Here is an 11409-nt window from a genome sequence, read left to right on the forward strand (position 1 = left end):
GCTAGATGCTCACACATATTTGCTGAAATAATTCATTAATAGATGGCAATTATCCTGATTTGACAAAAAGCTGTCAATTCCATGTGGGTCATCATTAAAAAAAATTCTTTATAAGTCCTGGACTCATAAATGGATGAATTGGCCTCAAGTCCCTTACAACACTGTTGTAAGGACAGAAGGAGAGGGAGGAAGAGAAAGACAACCCCCGGGTGGCTGGCTGAGTGGCTGAGGGAGAAAGCAGATGGGAATACTCTGGGAAAGCAAACCCAAGGTGCTAAGTTGATGGCACAGACCCCTGGACACCATCTTGAGGCCAGACTTGCCTGAGAGTGTCCAGAAGTCTCCAGCAGAGGTGTGGGTCAGTGGTAGCCTGCTGCAGGATTGAGGGCACTGAGGGTAGCAGGACATGCATGAGACCTTTTGAAGGGGGTCACCATTATCTTCATTACCTCCACTATAGTTTGGCCCCAGGTAAATAACAGGGAGGGAACATGGCTTCACTCATCAACAGAAAATTGGATTAAAGATTTACTGAGCATGGCCTCTCCCATCAGAATAGGACCAGGTTTCCCCCTCAGTCAGTCTATCCCATCAGGAAGCTTCCAAAAGCCTCTTATCCTTCTCCTCAGAGGGCAGATAGACTGAAAACCATAATCACAGAAAACTAACCAATTTGATCACCTGGACCACAGCCTTGTCTAAGTCAATAAAACTAAGCCATGCTGTGTGGGGCCACCCAAGATGGATGGGTCATGATGGAGAGATCTGACAGAATGTGGTCCACTGGAGAAGGGAATGGCAAACCACTTCAGTATTCTTGCCTTGAGAACCCCACAAACAGTATGAAAAGGCAAAAAGATAGGACACTGAAAGATGAACTGCCCAGGTTGGTAGGTGCCCAGTAAGCTACTGAAGATCAGTGGAGAAATAACTCCAGAAAGAATGAAGAAATGGAGCCAAAGCAAAAACAACACACAGTTGTGGATGTGACTGGTGATAGAAACAAAGTCCGATGCTGTAAAGAGCAATAATGAATAAGAACTTGGAGTGTAAGGTCCATGAATCAAGGCAAATTGAAAGTGGTCAAACAGGAGATGGCAAGAGTGAACATAGACATTTTAGGAATCAGCGAACTAAAATGGACTGGAATGGGTGGTTTTAACTCAGATGACCATGATATCTACTACTATGGCCAAGAATCCCTTAGAAGAAATGAAGTAGCCATATAGTCAACAAAAAAGTCCAAATGCAATACTTGGATGCAATCTCAAAAACGACAGAATGATCTCTGTTTCCAAGACAAACCATTCAATATCACAGTAATCCAAGTCTATGCCCCAACCAGTAATGCTGAAGAAGCTGAATTTGAAAGGTTCTATGAGGACCTACAAGACCTTCTAGAACTAAAACCTCCCGAAGGTGTCCTTTGCATTTTAGGGGACTGGAATGCAAAAGTAGGAAATCAAGAAACACATGGAATAACAGGCAAAGTTAGCCTTGGAATATAGAATGAAACAGGGCAAAGGCCAATAGAGTTTTGCCAAGAGAATGCATTGGTCATAGCAAACACCCTCTTCCAACAACACAAGAGAAGACTCTACACATGGACATCACCAGATGGTCAACACTGAAATCAAATTGATTATATTATTTGCAACTGAAGATGGAGAAGCTCCATACAGTCAGCAAAAACAAGATCAGGAGCTGACTGTGACTCAGATCATGAACTCCTTTGCCAAATTCAGACTTAAATTGAAGAAAGTAGGGGAAACTACTAGACCATTCAGGTATGACCAAAATAAAATACCTTATGGTTATACAGTGGAAGTGAGAAATAGATTCAAAGGATTAGATCTGATACAGTGACTGAAGAACTATAGATGGAGGTTCGTGACATTGTACAGAAAACAAGGATCAAGACTATCCTGAGAAAAAGAAATGCAAAGAGGCAAAATGGCTGTCTGAGGAGGTCTTACAAATAGCTGTGAAAAGAAGAGAAGTGAAAAGCAAAGGAGAAAAGGAAAGATATAACTATTTGAATGCAGAGTTCCAAAGAATAACAAGGAGAGATAAGAGAGCCTTCCTCAGAGATCAATGCAAAGAAACAGAGGAAAACAATAGAATGGGAAAGGCTAGAGATCTCTTAAAAAAAAAATTAGAGATACCAAGGGAACATTTCATGCAAAGATGGGCACAACAAAGGACAGAAACTGTATGGACCTAACAGAAGCAGAATATATTAAGAAGAGGTGGCAAGAATACACAGAAGAACCGTACAAAAAAAGATCTTCATGACCCAGGAAATCACGATGGTATGATCACTCACCTACAGCCAGACATCCTGGAATACAAAGCCAAGTGGGCCTTAGGAAGCATTAGTAGGAACAAAGCTAGTAGAGGTGATGGAATTCCAGTTGAGCTGTTTCAAATCCTAAAAGATGATGTTGTTAAAGTGCTGCACTCAATATGCCAGCAAATTTGGAAAACTGAGCAGTGGCCACAGGACCAGAAAAGGTCAATTTTCATTTCAATCCCAAAGAAGGGCAATGCCAAAGAACGCTCAAACTACTGCACAATTGCACTCATCTCACACTAGCTAGTAAAGTAATGCTCAATATTCTCCAAGCCAGGCTTCGGCAATACGTGAACCATGAACTTCCAGATGTTCAAGCGGGTTTCAGAAAAGGCAGAGGAACCAGAGATCAAATTGCCCACATCCACTGGATTATGGAAAAAGCAAGAGAGTTCCAGAAAAACATCTATTTCTGCTTGATTGACTATGCCAAAGCCTTTGACTGTGTGGATCACAATAAACTGTGGAAAATTCTGAAAGAGATGGGAATACCAGACCACCCGACCTGCCTCTTGAGAAATCTGTATCAAGGTCAGGAAGCAATAGTTAGAATTGGACATGAAACAACAGACTGATTCCAAATAGGGAAAGGAGTATGTCAAGGCTGTATATTGTCACCCTGTTTATTTAACTTATATGCAGAGTACATCATGAGAAAATCCAGGCTAGATGAAGTAGAAGCTGGAATCAAGATTGCCGGGATAAGTATCAATAACTTCAGATATGCAGATGACATCACCCTTATGGCAGAAAGAGAAAAAGAACTAAAGAGCTTCTTGATGAAAGTGAAAGAGGAGAGTGAAAAAGTTGGCTTAAAACTCAGCATTCAGAAAACTAAGATCATGGCATCTGGTCCCATCACTTCATGGCAAATAGATGGGGAAACAGTGGAATCAGTGACAGACTTTATTTTTTTGGGCTCCAAAATCACTGCAGATTGTGAATACAGCTGTGAATTTAAAAGACACTTGCTCCTTGGAAGAAAAGTTATGACCAACCTAGATGGCATATTAAAAAGTAGAGACATTACTTTGTCAACAAAAGTTTGTATAGTCAAAGCTGTGGTTTTTCCAGTGTTCATGTATGCATGTGAGACTTGGACTATAAAGAAAGCTGAGCACGAAAGAATTGATGTTTTTGAACTGTGGTGTTGGAGAAGACTCTCGAGAGTCTCTTGGATTTCAATGAGTTCCAACCAGTTTCAGTGAGTTCTTCTCCATCCTAAAGGAGATCAGTCCTGGGTGTTCATTGGAAAGACTGATGCTGAAGCTGAAACTCCAATACTTTGGCCACCTGATGTGAAGAGCTGACTCGTTGGAAAAGACCCTGATGCTGGGAAAGATTGAAGCTGGTAGGAGAAGGGGAACGCTGAGGATGAGATGGTTGACTGGCATCACCAACTCAATGGACATGAGTTTGGGTAAACTCTCAGAGTTGGTGATGGACAGGGAGGCCTGGCATGCTGCAGTCCATGGGGTTGCAAAGAGTTGGACACAACTGAGTGACTGAATTGAACTGTTATTCTGCCTATGTTTTCCTCTATGAGTTTTATGATGCCTGACCTTACTTTTGGGTCTTTGGTCTACTTTGAGTTTATTTTTTGTATGTTGTTACAAAATTAGAGAGTGGATGAGGAGAAGGGAAAGACCAACATAAAAACGTATTTTCCTGTGAGCACTCCTAGGCAAAATGACATTACCTACAGGAGTTCTCTGGGCAGGTGTGAGTTGCCACCATTCTGGGCTCCAGAAGCAGGCATGAGCTACCACTACAAAGCCTGCCAAAAGACTGCAAGGGCTACCCGTACTATCCTGGGAGTGGGCAGAGAGCCGCTTCCCATTGCAGACCTGTGAGCAGGTATTGAGTCCTGTCCCTGCTGTCCCAGGAGTGGGAAGACAGCAGAGGCATATAGAAGATCTGTGAGCAGATGTCATGCTGTGTCCTGTTTCAGGTGTGTATGGACCACAGCCATCACTAGGAGACCTGTGAGGAGGTATCTAATGCTACCCCTGCAGTCTTGGGGATGTCCAAAGGTCACTGCACCTGCACACACCATATCATGAAATAATGGGCAGACACTAGAAGCAAGAGGAGCTATGATCTTGCATCCAGCATAATGGAGAGCAGAAACATGGAAAATTAGAAAAAATTAGATGGCAGATAAATATGTTCCAGATGAAGGAGCAAGGTAACCCACAAGAATGACTACTTGAAAAGGAGATAGGGAAACTACCTAAAAAATAATTCAGAGTAATAATAGTATAGATGATTCAAGATCTTGAAAAAAGAATGGAGACTCAGGTAAGCAAGATACAAAGAATGTTTAATTAAGAACTGGAAAGTTTAAAGAGCAAATCATTTTTTAAAGAGAGGAACAATATAATAACCAGAATGAAAGCTACAATGGAAAGATTTCATAACAAAATAACTGAGGAAGAACAAATAAGTGAGCTGGAAGAAATAATGGTGGAAACCACTGCTGTGGAACAGAATAAGGAAAAAAAAATAAAAGAAATGAGAACAGTCACAGACAACATTAAATACACCAACATTCACATTATAGGGATCCCAGAAGGAGGAGAGAGAAAGGGTCTGAGAAAACATATGAAGAGATTATAGGCATAAACTTCTGTAAAATGAAAAAGTCCAGGAAGCACAGAGAGTCACATGCAAAATAAACCCAAAGAGGAACACACTGAAATACATATTAGTCAAACTGAGAAAAATTAGAGAAAGAAAAAGTATTACAAGGGGAAAGCAGCAAATAACAAACTAGGGAACCCCTATAAAATTGGCAGCAGCTTTTTTCAGCAGAAACTGCATGCCACAAGGGAGTGACATGATATATTTCAAGTGATGAAAGGAAAGCATATGCAATGAACAATAATCTACTCAGCAAGGCTCTTGTTCAGACTTGATAGAAATACTGAAAGCTTTTGAGACAAGTGAATCTAATGAAATCAGCAGCATCAAATCAACTTTACAGCAGATACTAAAAGAACTTCACTAGTCTGAAAAAAAATCATAGCTAGAAACAAGAAAACTATGAATGTGAAAGTTTACTTTTAAAGTAAATATAAAACCAAAGGTAGGAAGTCAATCCCACACAAATATATAAAAACTGCAGTTATGAGAAGAAAGAATACAAATGCTAGATACTGGAAATGCATTGGAAACTAATAAAGGTAGACATCAAATCACAAGATAGGAGACTTAAAGAGGATGGGGAGAAAAAAAGACCTGCAAAAATAAAGCCAAAACAGTTAACAAAATGACAGAAAGAATATTATTGCTGTTCAGTCACTCAGGCATGTCCAACACTTTGCGACCATGGACTGCAGGACAACAGGCTTCCCTGGCCTTCACTTTCTCCCAGAGTTTGCTCAACCTCATGTCCATTTAGTTGATGATGCCGTTCAACCATCTCATCCTCTGTCACCATCTTCTATTCCTGCCCTCAGTCTTTCAAAGTATCAGGGTCTTTTTCAATGAGTCAATAATTCCCAACAGATGGCCAAAATATTGCAGCTTCAGCTTCAGCATCAGTCCTTTCAGTGAATATTCAGGGTTGATTCCCTTTAGGATTGACTGGTTTGATCACCTTGCCAGTCAAAGAGAGTCTTCTCCAGCACCACAATTTGAAAGCATCAGTTCTTTGACACTCAGCCTTCTTTATGGCTCAACTCTCACACCCTGTACATGACTACAGCAAAAACCATGGCTTTGATTATATAGACTTCTGTTGGCAAAGTGATGTCTCTGCTTTTTGATACATGATCTAGGTTTGTCATAGCTTTTCCTCCAAGGAGAAACTGTCTTTTAATTTCATGGCCTCAGTCAGAATCTGCAGTGATTTTGGAGCCCAAGAAAATAAAGTCTGTCACTATTTCCATTGTTTCCAGAACAATTTGCCATGAAGTGATGGGACCAGGTGCCATGATCTTAGTTTTGGAATGTTGAGTTTTAAGCCAGTTTATTCACTCTCCTCTTTCGCCTTCATCTAGGGGCTTTTTAGTTTTTTTTCACTTTCTGCCTTATAGTGGTATCACCTGCCTATCTGAGGTTGTTGATATTTCTCCTGGAGGTTGCGATTCCATCTTGTGATTCATCGAGCCCTGCATTTCATATGATATACTCTGCATGTAAGTTAAAGAAGCAGAATGGTAATGTGCAACCTTGTCACACTCCTTTTCAAATTTTGAACCAGTCCATTGTTCCATATCCACTTTTAATCATTGCTTCTTAACTTGCTTGCAGATTTTTCAAGAGGCAGGTAAGGTGGTCTGGTATTTCTGTCTCTTTAAGAATTTTGCAGTTTTTTTTTTTTTTTGTGATCCACACAGTTAAATGCTTTAGCATAGTCCATGAAGCAGAAGCAGATATTTTACAGAAATTCCTTTGCTTTTTCTATGATCCAACAGATGTTGGCAAATTGATCTCTTGTTCCTCCACCTTTTCTAAATCCAGCTTGCATACCTGAAAGTTCTTGGTTCATGTACTGTTGAAGATTAGTTTGAAGGATTTTGAGCATTACCATGCCTGCCTGTGAAATGAGAACAATTTTTCAGTAGTTTGAGCATTCTTTGGCATTACCCTTCTTTGGGATTGGAATGAAAACTGACATTTTCCAGTCCTGTGGCCACTGCTACATTTTCCCAATTTGCTGGCATATTGAGTGCAGCACATCATCTGCTAAGGTTTGAAATAGCTCAGCTGGAATTCCATTGCCTCCACAAGCTTTGTTTGTACTGATGCTTCCTAAGGCCCACTTGATTTTCACTTCAGTTCAGTTCAGTCGCTCAGTCATGTCCGACTCTTTGCGACCCCATGAATTGCAGCACGCCAGGCCTCCCTGTCCATCACCAACTCCTGGAGTTTACCCAAACTCATGTCCATCGAGTCGGTGATGCTATCCAGCCTTCTCATCCTCTGTCGTCCCCATCTCCTTCTGTCCCCAATCCCTCCCAGCATCAGGGCCTTTTCCAATGAATCAACTCTTCGCATGAGGTGGCCATAGTATTGGAGTTTCAGGTTCAGCATCAGTCTTTCCAATGAACACTCAGGACTGATCTCCTTTAGAATGGACTGGTTGGATCTCCTTGCAGTCCAAGGGACTCTCAAGAGTCTTCTCCAACACCACAGTTCAAAAGCATCAATTTTTCAGTGCTCAGCTTTCTTCACAGTCCAACTCTCGCATCCATACATGACCACTGGAAAAATCATAGCCTCGACTAGACGGACCTTTGTTGGCAAAGTAATGTCTTTGCTTTTTAATATGCTGTCTAGTTTGGTCATAACTTTCCTTCCAAGGACTAAATGTCTTTTAATTGCATGGCTGCAATCACCATCTGCAGTGATTTTGGACCACCCAAAAATAAAGTGTGATACTGTTTCTACTGTTTCCCCATCTATTTCCCAAAAGTGATGGGACTAGATGGCATGATCTTCATTTTCTGAATGTTGAGCTCTAAGCCAACTTTTTCACTCTCCACTTTCACTTTCATCGAGAGGCTCTTTAGTTCTTCTTCACTTTCTGCCATAAGGTTGGTATCATCTGCATATCTGAGGTTATTGATATTTCTCCTGGCAATCCTGATTTCAGCTTGTGCTTCTTCCAGCCCAGGGTTTCTCATGATGTACTCTGCATATAAGTAAAATAAGCAGGGTGACAATATACAGCCTTGACATACTCCTTCTGTAGACTGGTGAACTGTTGCTTCCTGACCTGCATATAGGTTTCTCAAGAAGCAGGTCAGGTGGTCTGGTATCCCCATCTCTTGAAGAATTTTCCACAGTTTATTGTGATCCACACAGTCAAAGGCTTTGGCATAGTCAATCAAGCAGAAATAGATGTTTTTCTGGAACTCTCTTGCTTTTTCCATGATCCAGTGGATGTTGGCAATTTGATCTCTGGTTCCTCTGCCTTTTCTGAAACCCGCTTGAACATCTGGAAGTTCATGTTTCACATATTGCTGAAGTCTGGCTTGGAGAATTTTGAGCATTACTTTACTAGCATGTGAGATGAGTGCAATTGTGTGGTAGTTTGAGCATTCTTTGGCATTGCCTTTCTTTGGGATTGGAATGAAAACTGACCTTTTCCAGTCCTGTGGCCACTGCTGAGCTTTCCCAATTTGCTGGCATATTGAGTGCAACATTTTCACAGCCTCATCTTTCAGGGTTTGAAATAGCTCAACTGGAATTCCATCACCTCCACTAGCTTTGTTCCTAGTGATGTTTTCTAAGGCCCACTTGACTTCACATTGCAGTATATCTGGCTCTAGGTGAGTGATCACACCATCGTGAATATCTTGGTCATAAAGATCTTTTTTGTACAGTTTATCTGTGTATTCTTGCCACCTCTTCTTAATATCTTCTGCTTCTGTTAGGTCCATACCGTTTCTGTCCTTTATTGAGCCCATCTTTGCATGAAATATTCCCTTGGTAGCTCTAATTTTCTTGAAGAGATGTCTCTGACTTGACTTTACACTCTGGGATATCTGGCTCTAGGGGAATAATCACACCATCGTGATTATCTGAGTCATTAAGATCTCTTTTGTATAGTTCTGCATAATCTCGCGACCTCTTCTTAATACTTTCTGCTACTATTAGGTCCATACTGTTTCTGTCATATATTGTGTCCATCTTTGCATGAAATGTTCCCTTGGTATATCTTTTTTGTTGTAGTTGTTGAAGAGCTTGCTAGTCTTTCCCATTCAAAATTTCCCCTCTATTTCTTTGCATTGATCATTTAGGAAGCTTTCTTATCTTTCCTTGCTATACTTTGGAACTCTACACTCAGATATATCTTTCCTTTTCTTTTGGATATATTTTTTACCACATAACATAACCTAAAAAAGATTAATTATGCATTTGACAATACTTCCTATGTAATTTAACATACCAAATTAACCTATTAGTTTAATATCTGTCTTTGGAATGTTTAAGGGGCCCTCTGAAGCATCCCAAATTAGACAGAAGTCAAAGAACTTCATTAAATTTTGATTTAGGGAATTTTGTCAATAAATATCAAAAAAGTGTAGAACACTCAGTCAGATAGGAACACAAATCACTGTGAAACAATAATTATCCCCTTAGCCAAAGTAATAATGAAATGTTTCAAAGGCAAATACAAGAACATATCACTTAAAACTAAAGAACTTAAAATGTGTTATCAAAGGCAGTTCAACACTTTAAGAAAATTTTTACCATGCACAAAACTCTTTTTTTAGGTTCCATTTTCACTAAACTTTCCTCATTTTCTGTAGCTGTCCTTTGGTTTGCCCATCTGGAAATAGACACCCTGTAAGTCAAACCCACTTCTTTTTCCTTTAGTTAAATGCAATTCCATTCCTGATAACTTCTTTACTAAAAATATGCATTCTACTTTCCTTAAGCAACCAGGAACAGTTCTTTATATCAACACTCTGTAGACTGGTGAACATAAATGCCAGTGATAATTTCTAAAAATATTTACTTTCTTATAGAGAACATATCAGGATGGCACCATGTTCATTAATAGTCCAAGATATCTTTAGTTTCTCTATAAGAGGAAGCTAGTGTTCAGTACTTAATGTTTCAGTCTCTTATCATATTTGTGAGTGACTGACCTAGTCAATAAACTACCATCACTTAACTAATTTGGAACAGCCCTAGAAATTCAATTTAACAAATCTGGGGAGACTAGAATAGAGTTTTCCTTAGTAGAGTTTATCTAAAAAGCTCTTATCTCATTTGTATTTTCATTCCTTAAAAGTCTCTTCACATTGGATTACTTGCTGATAAATTTGTAACAGATATAACAAGGTTTTATTTAACTTATATTAAATCTAGGCATAATGAAAGTATTATATTGATGTTGCTGACTCAGACCCATCTATATTAATTAGATGAATAAATGTAAGCATTAAAACCAGGTATTAATTTAGTATTGAATATTCACCAGTTGACATGAACCTGAAATTCACTTAGCTTAACTTTTTCTTGTATTTAGAATTGTTTGATTTGTAAGTGCTAATTTTCTCTTTAGACTAATTAAATAGGGATCATTTACAAATTGACTTCAGCAGTATTAAGACACAGACACATAATATCAAAGACAAAGGCACATACTGAGATGCACATATATCGAGACAGACACAGCAAGAGATCTAGCTTCATTTGATAAACTAAGTCATGAATTAGATATCATGATATAAAACTCACTAGTTTTTAAATAAAAGTTGGAATAAGAAAGATTTTAAAGGACTTTATTCCTTGTTTGTGTTTTGTTTTTTTTCAGTTTCAGGAATTAGAGATGCGCAGGCATAGGAGGGCCTAGAGGAGCCATCCCACGTTGAAGGTCAGGAAGAGCAGCAGTGAGGAGATACCCCTCATCCAAGGTAAGGAGCAGCGGCTGCACTTTGCTGGAGCAGCCATGAAGAGATACCTCACTCCCAAGGTAAGAGGAACCCAAGTAAGATGGTAGGTGTTGCAAGAGGGCATCAGAGAGCAGACACACTGAAACCATGCTCACAGAAAACTAGTCAATCTAATCACACTAGGAACACAGCCTTGTCTAACTCAATGAAACTAAGCCATGCCCATGGGGCAAACCAAGATGGGCGGGTCATGGTGGACAGGTCTGACAGAATGTGGTCCACTGGAGAAGGGAATGGCAAACCACTTCAGTACTCTTGCCTTGAGAACCCCATGAACAGTATGAAAAGGCAAAATGATACGATACTGACAGAGGAACTCCCCAGGTCAGTAGATGCCCAATATGCTACTGGAGGTCAGTGGAGAAATAACTCTAGAAAGAATGAAGGGATGGAGCCAAAGCAAAAACAATACCCAGCTGTGGATGTGACTGGTGATAAAAGCAAGGTCCGATGCTATAAAGAGCAATATTGCATAGGAACCTGGAATGTCAGGTCCGTGAATCAAGGCAAATGGGAAGTGGTCAAACAAGAGATGGCAAGAGTGAATGTCGACATTCTAGGAATCAGTGAACTAAAATGGACTGGAATGGGTGAAACTCGGATGACCATTATATCTACTACTGTGGACAGGAATCCCTC

Source organism: Capricornis sumatraensis, chromosome 4 (assembly GCF_032405125.1).
Source record: "Capricornis sumatraensis isolate serow.1 chromosome 4, serow.2, whole genome shotgun sequence".
Lineage (NCBI taxonomy): Eukaryota > Metazoa > Chordata > Mammalia > Artiodactyla > Bovidae > Capricornis > Capricornis sumatraensis.